Source organism: Gobio gobio, assembly GCF_949357685.1.
Source record: "Gobio gobio genome assembly, chromosome: 9".
NCBI classification, from domain to species: domain Eukaryota; kingdom Metazoa; phylum Chordata; class Actinopteri; order Cypriniformes; family Gobionidae; genus Gobio; species Gobio gobio.
The window spans coordinates 14324450-14351387 of NC_137115.1; the positions used below are offsets into that span (position 1 = coordinate 14324450).

The 26938-nt window shown below is 38.5% G+C and overlaps 1 protein-coding gene across 2 annotated transcripts in view; it reads right to left on the minus strand.

The window, feature by feature from the left end:
* The window catches only part of LOC307131630 (semaphorin-6D-like), a 159499-nt gene that overhangs the window by 90874 nt on the left and 41687 nt on the right, over window positions 1–26938 (minus strand). For both annotated transcript variants that reach the window (XM_079825371.1, XM_079825376.1), the window contains exon 2: window positions 18183–18269. The gene's annotated coding sequence lies outside the window, so the exon portion shown is untranslated. The remainder of the gene's footprint in view (window positions 1–18182; window positions 18270–26938) is intronic.

Genomic DNA, 26938 nt, shown 5'->3' on the forward strand with positions numbered 1-26938 from the left:
CCCCTTTTAAGCGGTCTAAGTCTGCTTGTTGAATCAAACCTGCCAAGTGTGAACACACCCTAAGAATCTAAAGAGTTTAAGGCCCTGTTTATGCCTGGTATTAAGATGTTTTTTGGTCAAATGACATCAAAATCAAAAGTGGAGGATGCTAAATACAGGTGTAAACAGGGTCTAAAACACTTTGAGCTTCTCCACTTTCAACCCTTGCAAAGGTAGCCAAAAACGCATTCGAACAGTCACAAAAGACCGCCTACTGACCTAAAACATTATGGTAAGCACGTTAGCCAGATGGAATTTAAACTTTATCGGCTGAAGACCCAAGTTTGGTTTGAAGACAAAAACGTACCAAACACAATGTTCTCTCACCATTCCTGATTTCTAACATGCACTCACAGCACTTGGCGTTGTCTTACAGCTATCAGAGCAGAAACAAAAGCTGCTGATCTCTGTATGTTTTTCTGTCGTCTCTGGTTGCGTTCATATGTAAAATACGTGAGCTCATTTTGTCCATTAGATCGAAAGATCTGAAAAGGCCTATATATATTTTTAGCCACCCATAGACCGTCCTCTTGAAGAAATCAGGACAGAAGTGGTTGAAAGTGGACAAAAGAGACACCAGGTGTAAATGGGAATGTAAAAGTATGCAATTTTTTCTTCTCCACAGGATAATCACTATTAGACATCATTATCCTGCAGCTCCTGATTAATTAGACACATGACAGCTGCCACTGAGATGGGATTGGGAATAATTTGAGCTTATAATAGATAGGCATAATGGACATCCTTGGTTCAGACCAAACAATCAGACTAAGTGTGAAAGAAAAAACTGAACAAAAACACTTTCTCTCCATTCCTGAGCTCACTGTCACAAGACACTTTTATTGTTTGAGGTTCATATTGTGCTTTGGTCCACTCATGTTTCTTCTGGCATCCATCTCCAAATCCTTCTAGAGTTTGTTTTTAGTCTTTCTGGCCACTTTTCACCTTTGTAAGTTGTAGGTCAGAGTCTGAAACAGATCTGTAAAACTCTGTGACTGCAGTCTCATAAGCCCAGCAGGAGCCAAGAGTTTAGCCGAGCTCTCTCACCAATCTGCACCGTCCAAAGCATCTTAAAGGAGATATTTAATACCCTAGCCAACCCCCTCTGCTCGGACTCTCTCTTTTTCTGTCCTTTGCTTTGGATTTTAAACTCTTGAAAAAGTGTAGGGTAGACTTTACACCAAAGCAAGTTGAATATATTCAAAGAGTTTGAGTAAAAGCATCACCTCAAAGTACTTATGTATTGATTAAAAAAAAATGTTTTACAGTTTAATAAAAAAAAAAAATCTTGTCTTTTGACAAAAAAATCTCTTTTGAATTTAGTCAATATTTTGTCATGCCACTCTTTTTTTACTCTGACCAAAATAGCATCTAATTTAAGCTAACGAAAATACATTTAGGAAATAGTCAAATGAAACCAAATATTTAAGAATTTTAATGTTAATTTAAACATGAATCACTATTTAACCGAAACAGGATTTTATCTTTTTCTTCTTTTTGTCATATTTTCATTAACAGTATGTTTTAATTAAAATTAAAAAGTTTTTCCTCTTCGTCTCTGTTATTGTTGACTAAATAAAAGAAAAAAAGCCTTCATTAATGAACAAATTAGTCATTTCATTGATGAGTGCCCACATTTATGACTTGTTTGTGGTCCTGTAAAAAGTTTTTATGGAAAGAGAATGAGGAAGGAAACAAGGAAAAGGAGAGAGAGGTTGTGCAATTGAATCCTGATTGATGTGTTAATGTTAGTGTAGGGCTGCTGATAGCGCTGTCCTCCAGTGGGCTGTGTAATGTTTCCTGACAGACTGATTCATGTGAGCTCTGCTTATGTTTATCTGTGTCTGATCAACTATACAAGCCTCTGCCGTCCACCACAGTTACAAACACTGACACTCAAACTCAAATAGAAGCCAGAAACATTCATGTAAGGGAAACTCTCTCTCCATTTTCCGACCACAGCACTCATAAAAGCAATGAGCTGCTCTGTAATTAAACAGCCTGAGATGATTCAGCATTGGATAAAAGCGTTTTGTTGTTTATAGCGGGAGGTCACAGCACTGATAGATGAGAGTAGAGAGAGAGAGTGTGATGGAGGGCAGGAGGGAGGGATGAGCGTTTGTTTCTGCTTGTGTCTCACAGGGGCTCATGGAAAGGGGCTCAGCATCCGTCATCGTAGCCAAAACACGCTCTGCTCTGTGTCCTGCTCTAACAGAAACACTGATACAATTAGCCTTGCCATAATGCCCCTCAATGACATACGATACAGGATGTTTGTAATTACAGATGGTGGGTTTGGGGCAGGTGTTGCAGAGGTTGGTGTTCGGGGGGATTGGGAAGTGAGAGAGAGATTTGTATTGATGTTTTGAAATAAAAGAGTTCATTGTACCAGGTAGACAAAGTATAACTAGCGAAATTTTGAAGAAAAAGACCATACATTGAAACAAAAGAAATTGCACTGACGGCAGAAAGATTACATTTGAACGCATGCACACATGACTAGCCAAAATTACGCATCAACAAACCCTATTCGGTGTTCAGAAACACAGCCCACCCAGTCATAGTGAGCTATTACAGTTTTTCTCAATTGCTTTGGCTCAATTCTTGAATGAAACTTTTTTTTTCCTCAAAACAATAAGGTCAGATCTCTGAACAATTCATTTCTTGTTCACATCAGGGTATCATTTTTTTATTGATTTAAGCAAATTGCATTTGTTTTGGCACATGTGAGCAAAAGAGTTAGTACAATTGTCTACAATTTGCACAATGACTAAATGCACATAGCTTGTTGATTCTCAGTGAAACTGTCAAACAAACTGTAAGATGGTGGTCAAGTGGGTTAAACCATGGAACTGATATGCAGAAGGTTGCTGGTTCGATCCCAGTGGTCACCACCAGTGTTTTCTTGAGCAAGGCACTTTACTTCATGTTGCTCCAGGGGGATTGTCCCTGTAATAAGTCGCTTTGGATAAAAGCGTCTGCCAAATGCATAAATGTAAATGTAAACTCTTCACAACTTATAAACATTCTTTCATTGTGTGAGCCATCACACGCAAAATGATTAATTCAGTGATCAAAATCTGTCAGACATGACATGAAATGTTTTTTTAAATTGCAACACACACTTTCGGTGTTGGACAGGGGTCAGCATGGGCAGCCTGACTGGTCTGCGGCTATGTAGCCCCATACGCAACAAACTGAGATGCACTGTTTATTCTGACACTTTTCTATCAGAACCAGCATTAACTTCTTGAGCAATTTGAGATACAGTAGCTTGTCTGTTTGATTGGACCACACGGGCCAAACTTCGCTCCCCACGTGCATTAATGAGCCTTGGACCGCCCATGACTCTGTCACTGGTTCACCACTGTTCCTTCCATGGAGCACTTTTGATAGATACTGACCACTGCAGACCGGGAACACCCCACAAGAGCCACAGTTTTGGAGATGCTCTGACCCAGTCATCTAGCCATCACAATTTGCCCCCTGTTAAACTCGCTCAAATCCTTACGCTTGCTCATTTTTCTGCTTCCAAAACATCAACTTTGAGGACAAAATGTTCACTTGTTAATATATCCACCCACTACTGTAACAAGTGCCGTGATGAAGATAAATCACGTTTTCTTTTACATCACGTGGATGGCCGGGTGCGTGTGCATCGCTTACCTGTGGAACATGTGGCACCAGGATGCACCAGGATGATCTGCTACTAACATCTTGGTGACAGATACCACAGCACACCTTCCGGGGTCTATTGACGAGTCCATGCCTCAACGGTTCAGGGCTGTTTTGCAAACAGCAAAAGGGGGACCAACACAATATTAGGTCATAATGTTATGCCTGATCGGTGTTGCAATGGAGTTTGCTGACAGCACAATCACCACCATTTTTGAACGTGAAGGAACATCACAACCCTGAACAGCATCAGTACTTATTTCTGTCAGGCCCAATATAACCAATATAATGTATTTCAGAGATCATTAATGTCAATATTTAATGTGCAAAATAATCTGGAATTTAGTCTGATTCAAGGGGAATCAGAATACCAAATCCTGACTGGACGAGAGGAGGAGCTGAGGATGGAGGAGGATAAATGAGCTCTGGAGAAACGTGGTAGCTGCTGATAGTACTGAAGAAGCCTATGTATGCTGTAGTAGACATCGTATCCCTATAGGAAGACGTGATCAGCTGACAGTCAGCTGATGCGAACTTGACTAAAATGACCTGCCAGAATGTGCTTGATTTGTACATATTTGTACTTACTCATTTATATTTATATAGTACATTTATTTTTGTAGAAATGTGTTACATGTAAACTGAAAATTATTGTCATGGCAATTGGAAGATGAGTAAGAAGATACAGTATTTATGTGTTAGAGAAAGACATAATAAAGTGTGTAAAAATGAATAAACAACAGTGAATTTTAAACTTACATGTGACAAGTTTCTTAAAAAAAGAAACTGTACTGTATATTATAAAAAAATGTTTTCTTTTTGTGTACTACATTATTGACTTTTCCCAGTCAATTTTTACCTACTATCTGAATCTGTATTTACAGTAAATAGCTCATTCAGAGCATTCATCTAGACAAAACTGACATTATATAGAATAGAAAGCAGTTAGTGTCAATAAAAAAAGTATAACATGAAATATTTGTGGAAAAAAACATCTAAACATTTTGACCAGTATGCCTCACATGATGACAAAATTTACTGACACAATAACTAGGTTTTGAAGCATGAATTAAATTTTGTGGGTGAGTAACTACATTTTGCAGATATGCTATACAGTTCTGATCTTCCAGCAAACAGTTGTGACAATTGAGCTTACAGTTTAAAGAATGTTAAGACAGTTTTGAAAAAATGTGCCAAAGTGATTGAGAAAAACTGTAAAGAGAAAGTATAGACACAATTATTCCTAAATACCAGAAGAACTAATAGTAAGAGTAAAGTTTGGTAAACTGTGTCAAATCCTGTGCTGTTCCTGGCTGTGTGTAGCACAGTATTGCAGATCCTTAAAGGAATCCAAATGTAGAGAAATTCACCATCATTATTTTTTTTCTTTCACAAGAAAAGCAGTTTGTGAAGTCAAACTTTGAATGCTGGCTTGACAAAAGCCATAAAGGTTGAATGTTTACAGACATTAAGGACAGATGGAATAAATGAACGAACGGACAAATGAACAAATTATGGAAAGAGTGAAAGAATGAACGGACAATTGAGAGATCGCTAGATAGAATGAATGACATATAGATCGATAGATAGAATGAATGATAGATAGAATGAATTGTGGAATGAAAAATAGATAGATGAATAGACAGCAGTGATGCGCGGGTCAATGTATAAACAACCCGCACCCGACCGACGTTTTCAACTAACCCGCCCGCAACTCGGACCGCAAAAAAAAAAGAAGAAAATATTGTACCCGACCCGCTTCCTGACCCGCATTTTTTAAAAGTAGTAAATGCTCATCGTAGCTCATTGGGCCATTGAGAAAATGTTTCAGGCCCTGGCGTGGTGCGCTCAGAGGTGCAGCAGCGAGAGCAGGAAGTTCTTGAGGCGGCCCATCATTTTCCATTTCAGCTCCAGATGCATATTATTGATGAATGCGATGTTTATGTTTCGACCCGGCTTGAAGAATTCATCAGCCCACATTTGGAAAACATTTGGAAAAGTGTGAAAGCCCTTAGGAGCGCAAACTGTTATTTTTCTGAATGCTGTATGATATAGCCTAGTGTTATGTAATACAGGCTTGATTTATTCATTTATTTCGTTTAATTTTCTTAACAATTAAGATGCTGCATGTGTTTATCCAGTCTAATCGAAGTGTGCGTCTCTCCCCCGACTTTCCCAACAAAAATCCCGCCCCCTCTCAGAAAATAGGCCTACATAAAACTGACTTTAAATGCGTTTAAAAGTAGCCTATTAAAATGGTACAATGGCATTGCTCAGTTCAACGTTTTGGGAAATCGGGCATTTTGTCCCGCGTCAGCATTTATTCAAAAGTTAATAACGCTCAACATTCAAAAGGTAAATAAGGATTTATTGACGATCCGACCGACCGTGACCCGAATATCATTAAAAATATTTTTGGATGACTCGTAACCGCGGGTAACCGCGGGTGGCCGCGGGCACCCGCTCATTTTGGATCAACCCGCGCATCTCTGATAGACAGATAGATTGATAGATAGATCAATAGATGGATAGAACGATCGATAGAACGAAACAAACAATATAACAAACAAACAATAGATCGATTGATAGAACGATAGATAGATAGAAAGATAGAACGAACAATAGATAGATAGAACAAACAAATGAATGGATGAATGAACGATCGATCAATAGATATTGTAGATGGATGGATAGTTTTATTGTTAGATAGAACAAACGATAGATAGAATGATCAATAGATAGAATGATAGATAGAACGAACAAACAATAGAACGATAGAATGATAGATAGACAGAACAATAGATAAATAGATAGAACAATAGATAGAATGATAGAACGATAGAACGATAGAACGATAGATAGATAGATAGATAGATAGATAGATAGATAGATAGATAGATAGATAGATAGATAGATAGATAGATAGATAGATAGATAGATAGATAGATAGATAGATAGATAGATAGATAGATAGATAGATAGATAGATAGATAGATAGATAGATAGAACAAATGAATGGATGAATGAACGATCGATCGATAGATATTGTAGATGGATGGATAGTTTTATTGTTCGATAGAACAAACGATAGATAGAATGATCAATAGATAGAATGATAGATAGAACGAACAAACAATAGAACGATAGAATGATAGATAGACAGAACAATAGATAAATAGATAGAACAATAGATAGAATGATAGAACGATAGAATGATAGATAGATAGATAGATAGATAGATAGATAGATAGATAGATAGATAGATAGATAGATAGATAGATAGATAGATAGATAGATGATAGATAGATAGATAGATAGATAGATAGATAGATAGATAGATAGATAGATAGATAGATAGATAGATAGATAGATAGATAGATAGATAGATAGATAGATAGATAGATAGATAGATAGATAGATAGATAGAATGAACAAACAATAGAACGATAGATGGATAGATGGATAGATAGATAGATAGATAGATAGATAGATAGATAGATAGATAGATAGATAGATAGATAGATAGATAGATAGATAGATAGATAGATAGATAGATAGATAGATAGATAGATAGATAGATAGATAGATAGATAGATAGATAGATAGATAGATAGATAGATAGATAGATAGATAGATAGATAGATAGATAGATAGAGTAGAATGAAAAATGGATAGATGGATGGAGTGTTATAGAACTAGCGATAGATAGAATGATCAATAGACAGGTAGATCGATAGATAGATAGAACGATCAATAGAACGAACAAACAATAGATTAAAAGATAGATAGAATGATAGATAGATAGAAAGATAGAACAAACAAACGAACGGATGGATGAACGATAGATAAAATGATCAATAGACAGATAGATTTATGGATAGATAGATAGATAGATAGATAGATAGATAGATAGATAGATAGATAGATAGATAGATAGATAGATAGATAGATAGATAGATAGATAGATAGATAGATAGATAGATAGATAGATAGATAGATAGATAGATAGATAGATAGATAGATAGATAGATAGATAGATAGATAGTTAGATAGACTTGACTTTGCACAAATGCTGTAGTGCAAAAACACTGCAAAAACTAAATGTGTGTGGTGTGTGTATGTGTGTGGTGTGTGTTTGTTTGTGGTGTAGTGATTAGTGGTGAGGTATGTGTGAGGTTTAGTTCAAAGGCTGAAGTTCATCTCATTTATCTGTGCTGTCAGTATGATCTGATCAAAGACGCACAGGATCAGTGTTTGTGTCATTATCCATTCACCCATGTTTGATCAGTTTAGACACACCTCTTCACGTGGACGTTTAAATCGCTTTAAAAACATCTCAACATATGTCAAACAACAGAAGGCGTGTCAGTCCACTTGTGTCCTTTGTCATGCCCTTCGTTTCATAATTCAAATGAAGGTATGACATAACTCGACCTCAGCACAAACACACATGGCGTCAGCAGAGTAAGGTACCACTTTAGATTATTCACGTCGGCAGATGACTCATTCACTGCACGCACATACACCACATGGTACGTACTGTGCTGGTACAATTGACAGGTTTATTAAATCAGATGTAGACTCTGCTCTCTGCCCTATGAAACAAACCTGACCACACTGAGCCATCCATTACACTTTTATAGCGGTTCATTTCCAAGATACCATTACACCAGGAGGCATTGTTAAAATAAAACTTCAATGACGACAACACATCAGATTCATTAGGACAGTGTGGGAGGTGGAATGGTCACTGGTCCAATATACAGTATCTTAAAGCTGTTGATCATGTAGAAATATTTTAAGTCGTCAACTTAACAATTTGAGTTCTGCAATGTTGAACATTGTGGTAACAAAATCTGCTGATTTTAATGTCACTAAGCTACGTAGAGTTAAAAATGCATCATAAGCAAGTATGGCGCACACATCCTGAAAACTGAAGCCAAAACATGTGTGGCTGGATGCAGTATATGTCATAAACCCCGCCCTCTCCATGTAATTGAATGGGACGTGACCCAAACTAAGAAAAAAAACAGTTACACTTCAAATATTTCACAATTTTAGGTAGTTCGTATCACACCAAGGTATGTTCAAGTGTTTTTTTTTCTTCTAATAAGTTTGGTTTCAGTTATTTGATGCTATAAAAACAGGGTGTAATGTCATGATTGACAGCTGTGTCTTCGGGAATATGGGCGGGACCTTGATACCACAGCTCCACCTCACGAACACAACTGCACATTTTTGTTTTGGAGACATAATTTTTTGATCTATGATCACAAACCATTGTATTCTATACATGTCAATTAATTAAATTATTGCTTTTTTTGTGTTTAATGAAAAATATAAATTTGTTATTTGTAAAAGTATTCTTTTTCTTTTTATTATTATTTATACTATTATATATAATCAATAATATATATTATATATATATATTATTACTATTAATAACATAATCCATTATTTAAAATTATCCATCATATTTTTGTTGGAGCTAATAAAAATGTTGGCAGGGCAAGTAGAAATTGCTATAAAGAAACGATATAAGAAAATAAAGTTCTGCATTCTTTTATTTTTGTTTTGTTTTAAAGAACCCTAGAAATTTAAATTGGATCCCTTTGTGCAGGCATGTTAGCTTGGAGGTCATATTTATGTAAAAATGTCCAAGTTTGTTTCTCCACTTGTAAATAATTGTATAAATTAACGACTTCTAAACAAAGCGATTGTGCAAATGAAGGCCTGGACAAACAGACACGCAGTAATCCATCCATGGCTAACGCCTTGTTCCCAATGTCTTTGAGCAAATCAGTTAGGATTACTGGGTGAATGTCACCTCATATAATTAATATTCATGAGCCAAGCTCTCCTCATCAATTCAAAGAGTCACTTTGTCTTCTATTTTACACTCTATTGCCGCTCACATTTTTAGCACAATCATCGAATTAACTTCACACCGCACATAGCGCTGTTGGTAGGTGAGGTGTTCTTCCACAAAAACACATGATTTTCCAACAGTGTAAAGATATAGTAGAAAGAGCACAAGTAGCATATATGTTAGGCTACGTAAATTCACAAAGCGGGGTCAGAAGTCGCCAACTTTCTGCAGAGTCAATAGCTACAGACCTCCAAACTTTGTGTAGCCTACAGATTACCTCAAGAGCAGTGCGTAGAGAGCTTCATGGAATGGGTTTCCATGGCCGAGCAGCTGCATCCAAGCCTTACTTCACCAAGTGCAATGCAAAGTGTTGGATGCAGTGGTGTAAAGAACACCGCCATCGGACTCTAGAGCAGTGGAGACGTGTTCTCTGGAGTGACGAATCACGCTTCTCTGTCTGGTAATCCGATGGATGAGTTTGGTATTGGCAGTTGCCAGGAGAACGGTACTTGCCTGACTGCATTGTGCCAAGTGTAAAGTTTGGTGGAGGGGGGATTATGGTGTAGGGGTTGTTTTTCAGGGGTTGGGCTTGGCCCCTTAGTTCCAGTGAAAGGAACTCTTAATGCTTCAGCATACCAATACAATTTCATGCTCCCAACTTTGTGGGAACAGTTTGGGGATGGCCCATTCCTGTTCCAACATGACTGCGCACCAGTGCACAAAGAAAGGTCCATAAAGACATGGATAAGTGAGTTTGGTGTGGAGGAACTTGACTGGCCTGCACAGAGTCCTGACCTCAACCCGATAGAACACCTTTGGGATGAATTAGAGGGGAGACTGTGAGCCAGGCCTTCTCGACCAACATCAGTGCCTGACAAATGCGCTTCTAGAAGAATGTTCAAAAATTCCCATAAACACACTCCTAAACCTTGTGGAAAGAAGCTGTTATAGATGCAAAGGGTGGGCCAACTCCATATTAAACCCTACGGATTAAGAATAGGATGTCATTAAAGTTCATGTGCATGTGCATGTACATGTGTATATATATATATATATAATTACCCTCCTCTGAGGGTTCTAATAGATCTCCTGCTGCTGAAATGACGCCAGTGACTAACCCTAAACATCCTTCTTAGGGTTGTTTGGTGCTCGGAACAGCAATGAGGGAATGAATTTCCCCTGACCCTGATCACCCCAACACACTCATTGTTCACACACCCACAGGGCTCTCTGCGGGGTTGCAGTCACGCTAAACTAAATAAATTTTAATGGGTAAGTGGCATTACGTGAGTTCACTAAAGGCCTTAGACAGTGGGGCGGAATATAGGGTCATAAAAGTTTACAAATGTCTCCTAGACAACCTTGGACTCAGTTTATGGAGTTTAATTGAGTACAGAGTAGGTAAATGATAACATCTCTTCCTGGTTTACTGTTTTTTGTTTAAACATAAATTGGATGTGTAAGGTTATTGTCCTTTTGTCTTCAAGTTTAATATGGCTGTCTGGTTTGAACGCTTCCCAAAGAGCAGAACTGTAAATCTGGGTCTGAGGTGGAGCTGATTCTAATCTCTGAGTGTCTCTGGATACGAAATCTCTGTAAAACAAAGCTTTATCTCCTCCACCGTTTCCGCAAATCAAATATTTGCCACACTATTGTTTATTAACACCATAAAATGAAGGCAGTTAGGAAGTAGTTTATGTATTCTGTCATAGTTTATTCATAAAAAAAGACTATCATGCTCCAAAAAGGACAAAAAACATAAACATTGTCAGATTCTTCATCTACTCTTTTAACCCACAGTTCCTTGAATTGATCAGCCATATGAGAGTTCTTCTTTGAGGTTCACCACACCAAATAGCACTTTTGACCCTGGTGGCCCTCACGGCGCATGGCTTCCTACTCATGCTCTAAGAATTTTACATGGTACTCAACCAAATGGAGAATGTGCCAAGAGGGAAAGCCACCCACCCGTTAAGACCCATCCAAATGTCAAGCTAAAGCCAACCGCTTAGAAACCAAGTATCATTGCAGTTCATAACCACTGTTCCGTTTTGAACCCTGTAATCTGCTCTGGACTGCCATTTTTGATTAGACCTCGCAGAACTGATGGAAGTATTGCTGCCTTCAAGTCATATTGGAATGATCATATTTGCGAGATGAGCGCACATACAGAGTTATAATTTCCAGTTTCAAAGAGAGAGAAAAAAACACTAAGCCCTAGCTTTCAGAGTTGGTTACGTGTCAACTAACGTATGATGGTGGAAGCTTATAAGAGAGAGAGAGAGAGAGAGAGAGAGAGAGAGAGAGCTTGTGCATTTAAAAGATGTAAAAAATAAAACACGATTTTGCGGTCAATAAATTTGACATATTAATAAGCAGTGAAGCTTTGTTATAATATTAAACATAAATAAATAAATAAAAATACAAGAGTATGCTCAAGGTTTTAATTTCTTTTGACTGATAAAATATACAAAATATTTTAATATATTTATATAAAGGTATATTCAAGCCATTTTATGTATGGATTGCATTTTTAAAGTTGTTTTAATAAATTAAAAGCTCGGAATAGATATGTTGAATAAATTAATATCTACATTCTTTATTATTGTTGTTGTTATTATTATTATTGCACCAAAATAACTTTAACTTTTTAACTTCTGGGGACTTGAAGGCAGCATATCAGATAAATTCACAGCCCACAAAATTTCATCATCAGAGACTTTGAGCCAAAAGAGGGCATACAGCCCAGTCCTTTGTGGCTGCAGAGGCAGTAAAGGTTTAAATTAGCTTTTCTGGTCACCATCTGCACTGCTTCAGTGAACTTCAGGACCTTCAAGTGCTGTCCGGTTTCACTGCCGAGTAGGTTTATGGCAGGCAGGTTTGTGCTAACTCTATTTGGTTCTGCTCAGAAAAACGATAATTTGCCACATTTGGGTTAATGCTCCACTGTTACTGGCTGCAATGATGGCATCATTAATGCAGCTAGAAATGGAATATCAAATCTAAAATTTGTTCTAGTGGGTGGGAAGTGGACAGCTGTATTCAGCAGGGCCGACTGAATATAAAACCCATCCAAGCGTCAGTCCAGCACTCTCACTTTCAAACTCAGCAGATTACAGAGGCTGCACAAGAGGTTTGCCGATAGCCAATAAATGTTTTCCATAATTGCTCATTCTTGATGAGTATCAACACCCTGTGAAGTGTCTCAAATGTGTCTGTGATTGCGACGTGCGTTCTGGAGCAGATGTGTTATTAAATGCGAAGCTGCAGCTGTCTGACCGCTAGCCGCTGATCTGCATTTGACAGTTCTGATCAGGGTTTGCACACATACCCCTTTTCCACCAAGGCAGTGCTAGAGCTAATTCAGAGCCAGAGCTAGTCCCAGTTCATAGTTGGTTCGACTGAGGAGCCTTCTAAGAACCGGTTTGCTTTTCCACGGGCTGAGAGCCACAACAGAACCATGTCTTACGTCACTGTATACGTCTCATCTCTCTCAGCAACGCTAGCGAGGCAGCGGCAATGTTGCCAAGTATGTGGTTTTGCCGCGGGCTGTTTTTTCATGTCCGCGGGATGAAGCGACCCCAATTATGTGATATTTAGCCCCGGGAATGCGAATTTTAGTGCCAAAAAACACATATTTTACCCCCAAATGTGATTTTTACTGGGGAATCCCCCCCTGGAACGCGATTGGGCTTCTTTTGAGTAGCAATTGGGCGGGTTTGTTGTGAAAACCTGGCAACCCTGGGCAGCGGGAAACACAAACACACCAGGCTTGTTCGAGATGCATCGTCACTGCGCAGACCGATCCACGTATGATATAAAAAAAAACGCATGAGTGAATCAAAAGCATAAGGAGTCATGTGCCCTCGCTGGACTCGTTATCATACGGCGATCGGTCTCTGCACAGCACCGCTGCGAACAAGCCTTCCATCAACAATGCAAACGTTGCGTTAGGCCTACTATTCATTCACATGGCTTTATGATCCTACATCGGCATCAAAACACAACGCAAACACAGCGAATCCAACGCATTCATGTAGTTCACCGTAATTTGTATAGACGGAGATTACAAACGAACAGCAGCTGTTAGCTCCATTAGCTGCTATTTCAAAAATGGTGGATCTAAAGTTTGTGTTCGTCTTGTTGACCCCGCCCCCAGCGCCTGACGTAATCGGTTCTTACTTCTAGCCCTGTTCTAGCCCAGCAATGTTTTGGTGCTACTTAAGAACCACTTTTCCTGGCTCGGAGCTGGGGCTTTGTGTGTGGAAACACAAAGAACCGATTTGAAACTAGGCTCTGGCTCCGATCTAGCTCTGGCTCTGCTTTGGTGGAAAAGGGGTAACAGTTGACTTTTGACCGCTCTCACTGCTGTACGACTATTTGAGGGTACGTTTACATGACAATGATGTACTAAAAATGTACATGTTTTTTGCAGACAGACCACAACGTTGTCAAAACGATCCCTGTTGACATGCATCAGCGAAAATGCTGTATTATGAGTGCCACGCCAGTAGTTGGCGAGGTCACTTTTTAAGGAAGCACACCTATAGACTGAACACGTAATACACATGCGCATGACGTCACTGTTTTCACAAATTCTCATTTTTGTATTTTACACAGAGACAATAATGGTATCGTCCTCAAAAACGTACACTTTGAAAACTGTTTTCAAAAGTTTGCTTTTTTTGGCCCCAAGAAAATGAATGTATATTAATGAAAAAGTTTTGGTTTCACTTTATTTAGATGGTCCCTTTAACACATTCTGTTTACTATGAGTTACATTGCACCTAAATGTCTACTAACTCTCATTAGAGTGTTAGTAGAGTATTAGTAGACTGGTAGGGTTAGGGTTAGGCTAAGTTGACGTATACTTGCACAGTTACTTATAGTCCGTAGAATGTCTGTCGGGGGACCATCACATTAAAGAGTTTGCAGATATTAAAGGATTAGTTCACTTTTAGATAAACTTTTGCTGATAATTTACTCACCCCCATGTCATCCAATATGTCCATGTCTTTCTTTCTGCAGTCGAAAATAAATTAAGTTGCCATAACTTCCGCTAAGTGAGGTCAAAATACGAGCCTGGTCATAGATAGCGGAAGTTATGGCGGAGCTCAGAGATGATCACCTTCGTCTGATAAGAGGTAAAATAATAGCATAAATACTGCTCAGTTTCTCGCAGAAACAGATTGTTTCGCTAGATAACACCTTTTATTCATTGTTTGGTATCGCTTAAAGCCCTTTGAAACTGTACTGAAACCGTTTGGAGCCCATTGAAGTCCATTAAATGGAGAACAATCCTGGAATGTTTTCATCAAAAAACTTAATTTCTTTTCGACTTTAGAAAGAAAGACATGGACATCTTGGATGACTTGGGGGTGAGTAAATTATCAGCAAAAGTTTTTTTTAAAGTGAACTAATCCTTTAAGCAGAAAGTTTATTGATTCGCTAATGAGAGTTATTGACATGTACTGTTGCAAAGTTACTTATAGTTAACAGAATGTTCAAAAGGCATCATCAAAATAAAGTGTTATCAAAGTTTTCGGTTCTTAGTTGAAAACGGTGTCATGTAGACTTAGATTCCTAAAACAACTAATTTCAATGAAGACCAACATGTCAAAGGTGCCTATACTTACAGAACTTTTCACACTACTGCTTTTGTTTTTTTGACATTAGTTTGGTTTGTTTGTTACTCAGGTATGGGCCAAAGAACCACAACAGAATATGTCTGTTAGTAAGTCTGCTAGAATATGGTTCATATGTACTCTGGAACAGTTCCCAATATTCAATGTTTGCCATGAGGTGTAAAGAGTACCTAAAAACTAGCCTGACGTCGTCATACTCAATTCTCGTCAGAATATGAGTCTGATACTGCTCCACTGGGCTGTGATTATGGGGGCGTTTTTCAACCGAACCAGGAAAGAAAATGCCTCTGACCTCAGAGCAATGGAGCGACGCATAGTTGTCAACAGAACTCAACTGCACGCACGCTGGAAGAAGTAGAATAAGAAGATGAGTGTAAATGATCTTTGCCAGTGTTGTAAAAATGAATTTAAGGATACACTGAGTACTTACCAACACGATCTTCATTTTTTGAGAGAAATAGTAAAGGTGAATGCATATACGAACAAGCTCTCCGTTTAGGATTAGTACGAATTCAACCAAAGCGCTTTTTGGTGACGTGCATAATTATGTTACTGTTGAGCATCTGTCCATCATCGTGTAAAGCCCGCCCTGACAATTTGATTGGTCCGAACAGCTCTTGTTCGAGCATAGTTGCTCCACAACGGATCAAGTCTAGACCGAACATCCCGACCTCAAATGTTGTGGGCGGGGCTAAGTTCGGCTGGCATCCAGGCTACCTAAAAATCATACTTGAGTAAAAGTACAGATACCTTGCAGTGAAAAGGACTCTATTACAAGTTACAAGTCACCAATTCCAATATGACTTAAAGTATCTAATTTTAACAGTATAAGTATTTTACTCATTCTAACTGTTGGCTCAAAGATGCACTAGTGCTCAACACCTAAGAGACACGCCAGTGAAAATAAGAAACAGTTGATTTGAAAGATAAGAAATCATGTTTATCTCTAAAATCTATATAAAACTTAACACCTCGAAAAATCAATAACACAACACAACAGCCTCTTAAACATCTACAAACTCACAAGTCTCAGTTAAGCTCAAGTGCACAATAAATAAACCAGTATCCTTCTAAAAGGTCTCTTCAATATAGCGGATAAATAAAATAGTGTTAAGTAAAATTAATAGTCAAAGTCTACTTGCACTGGATGTGCTGGTTTTGGCCTCATCACCAGCTGCAGTCATGACCTCATCTCATAAATTAAACACCTGTGATTCATCAACTAAATGCTAATGCACTCGCATTCACGTAAAGTAGCCTTGTTGACAAGTTTGGGTGAGTAAAGGCAAAACACACAAGAAAAAGTAGGCTACCTTCAATGCCCTTAGATGGCGATTTCGCTTCTTTAGCTATAGCAGAAACAAACTGCTGCAGACAAAGTTAGGTGGCATGCAATATGTAATGTGTAACTGCATTGCTCATCACAAATGTATTAGAGTAAAAAGTACATTTACTTGCTCAAAAATATGGTCAAGTAGAGAGTAAAAATGAGTAAAGGCATCAATATCTTTGATACTCAGTACAATTACAAAGTAGCCAAAAAGATACTTAAGTACTGTAACTAATTACATTTACTCAAATACTTTGCACCACTGATGTTTGCATTGCTTGTCTCCATAGAAATGTAAAAAAGACCTTCGGGTGCAAGGCGAGGAACAAAGCAATAGAACCAAAATGAAGACCAATAGATATATGTTTGTTTTATAATTTTTTTTTGTATGCCAAACTGTACAATATAGATTTAAAGACTTTAGATTATTTCTCTGCAGAATCCCACACAGACACAAATAACAATAACTCATTTTTGAAAATGTGCTCATTGTGAGTCAGTTTGCCAGAATGGATATATATATATATATATATATAGGCCAACACACTATATATTTATTACTGTTTCAATATGGGACTTGATAGGTTCACCTGTAGTTTTACTTTGTATATGTATACAGTAGTAATTATTGGACTATATGCTTGATTGACCATTCCCTGGACAACTTTTAAGGGAGATAGACAGACAGACAAAGGGGGATTGATGAGATTTTGATGAATCATACATCTTTAATAAGTCTATCATTATGGTCGAAAGAACAGGTGACCCATCTGGTGTAGAACTGCTCCTCATTAAAAATACAGAAAATTGCAAGATGAATCCATGAGGCTCTGAACCAGAGGAGATAATGGTGTGAGCCTAAGTATGATTTAGCTCATACTGGTACTGGTGACGCAACTTTGAATCACTAGCTTCTTCAAGTTAAAATCCTATAATGTAAAATCGTTCAACTAGCCTTTTGAGTGCTTGAAATTTCAGTAACTAACTACACAGAAAATGAAAAAAAAAAAAAAATGAAATGAAATGCGATGATATTATTTCTGAAACCAGAGCAGTAATGAGGGGGGGAAACAAGGTAACAGTGATTAAACATATGAAAATGTATATTTACACTAAATATAACTAATACATTTAGAGAATAATCACTAAATCAGATATAAATGAACAGTAGTATGTTCCTAAATGTTTTGCTACAAAAACATGCAGCATAGACATCTTCACAGGGAAACAAATCAATAAAACTTTTCTTTTGATCTCAAATAAAAAAACTGAATCCGACTTTGCTGTTCTACATATGAAAGCAGAAAAAGAAAATTATAGGCGAGTGAAAGCAAGAGACCATCAAATTGTTTTTGTCGCTTGTCCTGGTGACAGTGCAACTTCATGCCAACAATTTGTCTTATTTGCGTCTGTTTTTACTTGTGCTTTGGAATTGTAGGGTAAATATCTGAGACAAAGTCTCATTTAATACCTCAGTGACATAAATGAGAACTCTATTTAGTCTCATGGGCTATGACAGACCAACTTCTGAGCGATACCATTTTCTTCTGGGTGTATTTGTTCTGGAGAATGTTTCATTATTGTGTCTTCTTTCCACGTTTGGGAGAATTTACTGCTGTCTTACCTTTAGGAACAGCAACAGATGCGATTTCATCTCATTCAGTGAGGCTTGAAGGAGGACATGGCTGTTGAGTGTCAGTTTTTCACAGTCCTGTCCAGAAAAGAGACAAGAGCTGTCAAACAGTCCATCTGAAGAAAAACAGGGCTATAACTACAGTAGATACTGTGGTAATAATTGTGATTTCACAGCAGAGAAATGGCAGCATCCTCTACCTCAGCCTGTAGCTCTAACAGATAACAGAAAAGTGTGTCAGTCAGGGTTTTTTTTTTTTTTCTTCAAGTAAGCTCAAAGGTTCCAGACTCTCAGGACAGTCTTCATCCTATCCAAGAAAATTTCCAACAGACTAATCTTTTCGAGCATGTGATTCATTTAATCTGCAGGCATGGATGAAGAGGTTCTGTAGAGTTGCTGTACTATTAAAGATTAATGAACCCAATTTGCAAAACTGACCTTTTGCGGTCAGACTGTGTGGAGCGTAAAGCTTCTTAATGCCTTTAGCTCAAGAACAGCCCAGCAGATAAGACCCGCAGAGAGAAAAAACACGAGGTGAACTAACTTTAAGTGTTCCGTTCCTCTGATCAGTTCAAAGACATTTCAGTGGAAGGGAAAGAGTGGATTGATGAGTTTAAACTGTACCACACAAACACACACGCTGGCATTCAGAAATGTAGCTAACATTCTCTGAACCTTGAACGCTGCCCACATTCACACTAAAAATAAGTTTTGACCACAGTGTATGTGTTCCTAAATATGAACAGTTTAGTCTCATAACTCTCTCTGTCACTCTCGCTCTTTCTGTCAAAAGAACAGAAAAAAAAACCCATAATGATCAGATACAGGTTTGCACACATCACAAAATAAAAACGTTCAAAATAAAAGCCTTTAAAAGTCAAAACAAGAACATTTTTGCAACCATAGTGCCTCCGTAATCTCAAATATTTCTATATCTTTTTCTGCCTTATTGTTTAAAAATTGGTGGTCACAATCTCAAATTTTAAAGTATCTCTCTTATTGTTTTTCGGATATTCCCTTTCATGCAGTGTGTAATATAGCTGTTTGTGAATGTAAACATTCTGCAAAGTTATAAAGTCAAAAGAGCGCAAGATAAATAATGTTACGATCTCCCAAAAGAAAGAATCGACTCTGAAACCTGAACCATCCATACGAGTCATTTGTAGGGGTGTGACGAGACACTTATCTCATGAGACGAGACTAGACACGAGATTGGGTTCACGAGAACGAGATGAGATTTTTAAGTATGATGAAACACATGACTAGAAAATATTTTGCAGGTGCATTTGAAATGTTTTAACACATCATCTTGTAATGAATGTCATTTCAGTTCTACTTTCTGAGTATGAATTATCATATGCAGTAAAAGACAACAAGCACTGTAAAGGTTTTGCCAAAAACTCAACTGACTGACTTCTTTCCTGTATGATTGTCTCTTCAGACCTTGGAACTGCACATGAGCTTCTTTTGACCTCCTAACTGAACTCCTCTCCTTCCCACAAATTGATCAGATATTAAGTGCAAACAATAACCATAATCAAAGTACTCAATATACTCAACAACACGTTCAATGTCTTCTCGTCATGTGATCAGTGGCAGTGCTGCGCACTAGGTAAACTCGTGTTGGATGAGCTGATGGAATTGAAGCGACTGTTATCCACTTGAAGTAAATTGTTTTTATTTCTATAAAAAGCAAAATTACAGTGGGGGCGTAATGTAGCCTAATCGTAGCATTGGCATATTCTATCCTAACTTCACCCTCACACTCTGTCATGACCAGGTCAAGACGTTAGGCTTGTTCGACTTCATACAGCGATGCGCAGATCGATCGGCGGCTGACTTGAAGCAGGGCATGCTGGTTAGAAAATTTGTCCTACTTGAGACAGTGCCGACGCCACGTGACAGTGACATCAAAGTGCCCTTGAGAGCAATTCGAGAGCAGCCGGCTAATACAGTCGGTGCAGTTTCACAAGAGAGGCTGCATGAGGCTGCACGGACTCTGACACGACACAGCTGATCCGCGATTGGCCAGATTCACCGCATGACGGCGCTCACGTGTGTTTCGTGTTTATTCTAAAACCTTCAGTTCCACTAATGCCCACAAATTAGTTTTTTATAACAGTAAAACCTCCTTTCATGTAGTCGCGATGTTATATTGTCATGTTTATCAAAATAAAACTGATAAAAAACGTAGACCCCACTTCATTGATAGTGTAGGCTTATATGTTGAACTTTATTCTTGTACAAACATACGCTGAGTAAAGTATTACATGACAATAATGTCTCTGAAACATCCGTGTATTGCCAAATATTGCATTTATTTAATTTCAGCTGTGATAAAGTATGCAAACACAGCGCGAGCGTTACTGCGGGAAGCAGAAAGTGTCCGACTTCACGTCTCTGTTTGCAGATCCTCCCCGCCTGCACGCGGCTTCTCTCGCCGATCAGTTGCATCTCACCGCAGCCAATGTCGAACACACCTAATATGACACGAGAGATCTCGTCACAGTTTAGTCTCGCGAGATCTCGTGGCACACCCCTAGTCGTTTGTATTCCGAATTTGGTTCTACGTCACTATAAAATACATTTGCATAATGTTGTACGTCCTTCGGATGAGACGTTAAACCGAGGTCCTGACTCTCTGTGGTCATTAAAAATCCCAAATTTGCCCATTGGCCCTCTCCATCATGGCCTCCTAATCATCCCCATATACAGATTGGCTTCATCACTCTGTCTCCTCTCCACCAATCAGCTGGTGTGTGGTGGGCGTTCTGGCGCAATATGGCTGCCGTCGCATCATCCAGGTGGATGCTGCACATTGGTGGTGGTTGAGATTTCCCCTTCTATATGTAAAGCACTTTGAGTGCCTAGAAAAGCGCTATATAAATGTAACAAATTATTATTATTATTATTATTATTATTACGTTGTCCGTCCACGAACAACTCGTCCCGCCCTCAAATGTAATTTTACTGAAGACTGCTTCTTAAATTTCGGAGTTCAACTCAGGATTCGCAAAATGCTGAATATGGGTCAGTACCCAAAATCACAACCTGTAAGTATGATTAATTATTGATGTATAGATTTTCTACCAGGTTCAAAATACTTAGTTTTGTGTTTTATATTGTGTACGTTTCTGGCTAACAGGCTAACTCATGTTATTACTGTCTTACTGAAATACTTCTGCCAAGCAGCTGTGGGCCACTACTACCTAAAACTGTGTCTTAATGTAGTTTTTACAAACGTTTATGTTATATCATTCATGTTAGTGCTGGGCTAACGTATGCACCATTATTGATACAATTCCCACATGTGCTCTGCAATAAATTAGAAATATACACATCGGTTTGTTGATGGACATACACTTGTTAATGCCGATGGTGATGAGGAATTGCAGTTGCAACATCTCATAATGTACCTCAAAATGAGTAGAGTATTACTGAGAAACATCCTGCTTTAGCCGTGGAAGTTCGGGTTGAATAACTAGTTCTTCCAATGTTTCATCATCGGACTCGCGCTCGGATTGATATGGTAAAATCAACATCATCGTTACTGTCTTAACAGTGTGTACAATCGCTGAGTTTTCGGAAGACTCTGGACAGAGCTTAAGTTCAGTTATGGTAATGACCGTTTAGCTTCTGAAATTTTGCTGTACACGGTAGACCAATTACAACAGACCGGGCCATCTGGCCAATCAGAGCAGAGTAGGCTCGCGGAAAGGTGGGATTTAGAGAGATTGATTCATCTGTGAGTCGTTGGAGAATCATTGAAAAATGTGGTGTGAAAACTGTTTTTTGACCTTTAATGCATGTAAACAAAATTAGGATCATGTAAAATAGTAGAATAGGGGCACTTTAATTTATGTATTTATTAACTAATTCATTTAAAAAACAGCCATTTAAATATTTTATGGGTGAAACAGGAAAATATTAGGCTAAAAATGGAAGTTACATAAAATAAAAGAGCCAGGTGGTTGTAGGGTAGGGGGTTATACAAAATAATAGTAATAAATAAAACATACAATTAAGAAATAATTTTGATGTCAGTTGAAAAGAAAAGTATTTTCAGAAGCAGGTTTTTGGCTTAACGTCCACAGATGAACCATGAACAAAAACTCAAGGAATGTGTATTAAGAAAGTAAAAAGGCTCCATTTTGTTTTCATGTTGACTTGAAATAAAGCACAAAGGCTGGTTTGCATTGATCGTGGTTATTATTGTGGTGTTTATCTCATCAGACAGCATGAGAGTGAGTTTTAGAGAGAAGGCTTCGTGCTGGGCTGTGAAGTCAAAGCCATAATTTAGAGTTAGCAGCGTAGCAGAAGAGCTGATCTGAGAAAGACGTCTGCTCTCACACTGGCAGCAGGATTGATTACCGCTCCGTGTGTATGACATTAGAGTGTGTATGTGTGGTGCAGCACATGGAGAAAGCATCAGTTTAGTTTACTTCAGTGAAGTGTTGAGTTGGGGCTCTTTTAAGGAAACTGTTGGCTAGATAATCTGTTTGCCTGAAGCCTTTTGGTATATGTTACTGAACTGCTGCTGTTTGCTGCTTTTATATTTCTGAATGTGTCATCTTTGACTGTCGGCTACATTATGTCAAACTTATTGTTCATTCTGACAGCCTGTAACTTAATATTCTATCCTTTCCACATTTTGTAGTGGTGCTTGCTAGCAAGTATCACTTTTACTGTTGTGAGGATTATGAATTTGAACAAACCTCAATTGTTAGAAACTTTTGACACATAACTGGTTTTGCACCATTTGTGCTACAGAAATGAATGATACCTGAAAATTTGCTGCTTGTAGAGGAGAGATGCTATTACTTAAATTCTCGCCTGACTGACCATAAAACAGATGAAAAAATCCTGTAAACTTACACTCTAAAAAATGCTGGGTTGTTTCAGCCCATGTTTGTGTCAAGTATGGATAAACCCAACCGTTGGTTTACATTTCTTATTTGAAATTTTAAACCCAACAGTTGAGTTTATCCATATTTGACGCAAACATGGGTTTGATGCAACACCAGAATATCATATAGACTTGGGGGGTACCTTTGACTTTGGGCAGTAAGCAGTTGCCTAACAACCTTAACCTATTATTCTTAATGAAAAACACAACAACAATGACAAACTCCCTTAAATAGGCGCTTTTACATTTTGCTTTGAAACCAAATCTTACGCGATCATCTTGTCATTCAGCTTCTCACTCTCGTGATGAAAGAAATCTCACTCCTGCTGCTGGTCTGTGCTGCGACTCTCATTCGGCTTACGCTGTATTGGGCAGACATATTCAGTTTTTATTTGTTTTCTAAATTAACTAAATTATTTTATTTCTATAATCCGGCATAAACAAGTGCATTACATAATGACATGCTGTCATGTAGTAAGCAGGGATGAGGAGAGATGAGAATACAAAATTTCCTAAAAGCAATTTAGCATTTACAAGATGTCTAATAGCCATCCAAACACAGCCCTGACGTCTAGGCTAAAACAAGGCAAAATTTGGACTGGCAGTGAAAATAGATAGACGTCTAACAGTAGCCCAATTATTGACTAGTCATCTAGAACATGAACATGTCAAAGAAATGAGCCTACCAAGTAAGACAAAGCAGACACACACCTTTTTGAGGTGCAAGTTGAGGAGCTCAAAACTCTAGGCTACTAGCCGAAATGTTGGTAAATAAATGCCATTCTATGCTTAAGAGAGTGTGCAGTTGTTCTCTTTTAATTAAAGAAATGAAACCGAACACCTTGTAATCACTGTTGACTTTGCTTACATGATGAAATATCATACATCTCGCACACTATTTTGTCAAAAATGACATATAACCAAATTCAAAGTTATTTTGGCTAGAAGTGGGTTACTCATAGCCAAACTACATTGGGTCTGTAGTTAACCAAGATGGTGAAATGATGGCTATTGCCTGCTGGGGAGGCTTAACTATGCTGAAAAGGTTATAATTTAATTAACTAACATGCTATCAGATAAAAATAAACATGTTTGCCATTAAACATTTGTTTTTGATTTATCTATTTTTAGATTTTAAAGCGAAAAATAGCTAAGAGAAGTCACTGAGAATTGGCACTATAAGAGAAGTCACTGACAATTGGCATTGGCGGCAGGTAGGCTTCTGTTTACGCCACTTCTCATTCATTTCTATGGTATCTGCAAACAGTGACAGTTGCCCAACTCTGACAGACATTCAATGACATCAAAGCTGTAATGTTGGTTTTTCAAGGCATGTGTTCCAAGATGACCTTTGCACTTTCGCCAATTGTAGAGCCGTGGAGGTTGGTGTCTCCCTTACGAAAATTAACAATGGTTTTATTATATTAAAAGTGTAGCAACCATGTTTTTTTTGGCTAATACAATGTACCATGTACCAAATGTACCAAATACCATGGTTAAACTATGGTTAGAGTAGCTAAGTCATTGTTAATTTGTGGTTACCATGGTTTAACTATAATAACCATGTTTTTTTGGTTTTATTTGTAATGGTTCCATGGTTCATTTTCGTAAGGGTATAAGATCTCTTATGTACTTCAATAAACCATTTAAGGGTTAATGGGACAAATGGTCTCTTTAAGGGAACTGCCCAAGTGTTGTACCCCTAAAGGGAGAAATTTGCGCAAATTTTTTTTTTCTGAAAGTGTACATTTTGCAAGGACAAACATCTTCCATGGTATTCTCTGAAGTACTGTACCTTGGTGTATATATATGCTATATAATTATCAATCATGTCTGTCTGATGCCATCCCTGTTTGATACATCTCTTAACTGTTAAAGTTAGGCAGTGTTGAATGACAAACAAAAAGTACCATGGACATGTTATTATTTGAAGTACCTTGGGTTACCATGTAAAAACCATTGTGCATGAATATGGCAGTAATTGATGGAAAATCCATATTTATCCTCGCTAATGGCACCTACTGTAAATGCTGTTGCATGGCAACCAAAACAGGGAATTAATTCTTCAGAGGAGTTCTTCAGGCTGCTCATGAGGATATGCAAAATAACTTTGAAACTTATTTGGAGCAGGATGAGGACTAGAGGAAACCAGCGGATTAGGGAGGCCTGGTCTAAATTCAGCGTGTACATTCAGGGCTTGATGTTGTGAGCATTTTTTTTTTGCGTCTTTGTGTTGGCTGTTTGGGACAGTGATGTCATTCTCCACTGCAACGAGTTCTGAAAAGCCTCCAACAAGTTGGGTCAAGTCGGGTTGGGTTTGTCTCCTCTGCTCTTCTGTTTGTCCTCCGCTGCAGTTCAGAGCCGATTTCACAGTTTTTCTTTTGAGTGCCACTGAAAAAGGGCAGATTCCTTCCTGCCCACAAACTCTCACACCGAACCGCACAGCAATCCTGGGAAAATCCAAACCTTTTGGCATCCCAACAACCGCACCGGGCTGGACTCGCACACACAAAGAACTGGATGAGGGATGGTTTGTAAGTGTGTCCGCTGCCCGGCACGGTCTATGTTTGCTTTCTGTGGTTGAATGTATGCGGTCATTGTTCCCTCTATGAGGCCTGACCCTGCCAGATGATGGAGAAGATAGAGAACCTTCTTTTCTGTTAAAAGACAAGTGGCCTCACTAGCACAGGCTGGCGTCCTGCCGGGTATGGCCTGCGAGAGAAAGAAGAGGGCAGCCGTGCCAGGCTGTTTCACCCTCTGTGCCAGCTAAAGCGAGTACCAGCCGCAAACAGCCCTAAGAGCTCTGTTGTGTGCAGGACGCTGGACTCCAAACTTTTTACAATCACATACAGGCTCAAAATGAACTTGATAAAAGCATGGTTTATGAAAGACAAGATCGAGTTTAACCAAACACAGAACACACACTCCTCTGAGCTGTTCGTTGGCTCCCATCGGAGGAGTCTTTTCTCTTGTTTAGAGGGTAATCTGATGAAAGGACACAGCTGTGACCCTCTACTGGACGCTGGCATCATTTCTGAGCTGTGGGCATGATATTTTGAAAGTAAAGGACAAAAGAATGAGAGTATGAGTGTTGAGAGATCATGCATTCATGTCATAGGCATATTACACATCAGTCATTTTATCCATCACACAACGTGTATGTCCAACTTTTTTCATTTTTTTTGGGTTTTATCATAATATGTGTTAAGCCTTATTACACACTTCTGAATTACACAAATCTTCCTTCATATTTTATTATGGAGTAACGCCCCGGGAATACTTCAATTTCCGTGTCCAGACACATCTCGCGATTTCAAGTATACTCAACCGCGGATGAGCACAAATGGCCGAGTTTGACACATGCACAGTACAATTGTTGTGACTCTTCTGACTTTCTGGCACATGCGCTGTTGTACGCGGATAATGAAAATTATGCCACGCGGACGGTGCACGAACACGGACGGCCGAAGTATACTTTGGCCTTTATGATGGAGTCCCTCACAAGGGAATCATTGTATTTGGGGGTCCTTTTTTAAAGTGATTCACAAGTTCACACTTACAAATAATCAGATAATAAATAATCAGAGTAAAGTAGTGTGCGTATTTGGCTTGCAAGGAGATTTCGGTATTTTGGAGTTCTGTATTTTGGCCCGAACCCAGAGTACTCCTCCCTTATCTCTGGTTAGGATAGTAATGCTGAGTTCACACTGCCCGATTTTAGCCCCGATTTTGACTCGCCGACAGGTTTTGCGAAATCGCAGACATATGCCCAAAATAATAGGCAAATCGGTGCTCGTGCACATGAGTGACAATCATACACTGTGAATGATCCAAGAGGCGA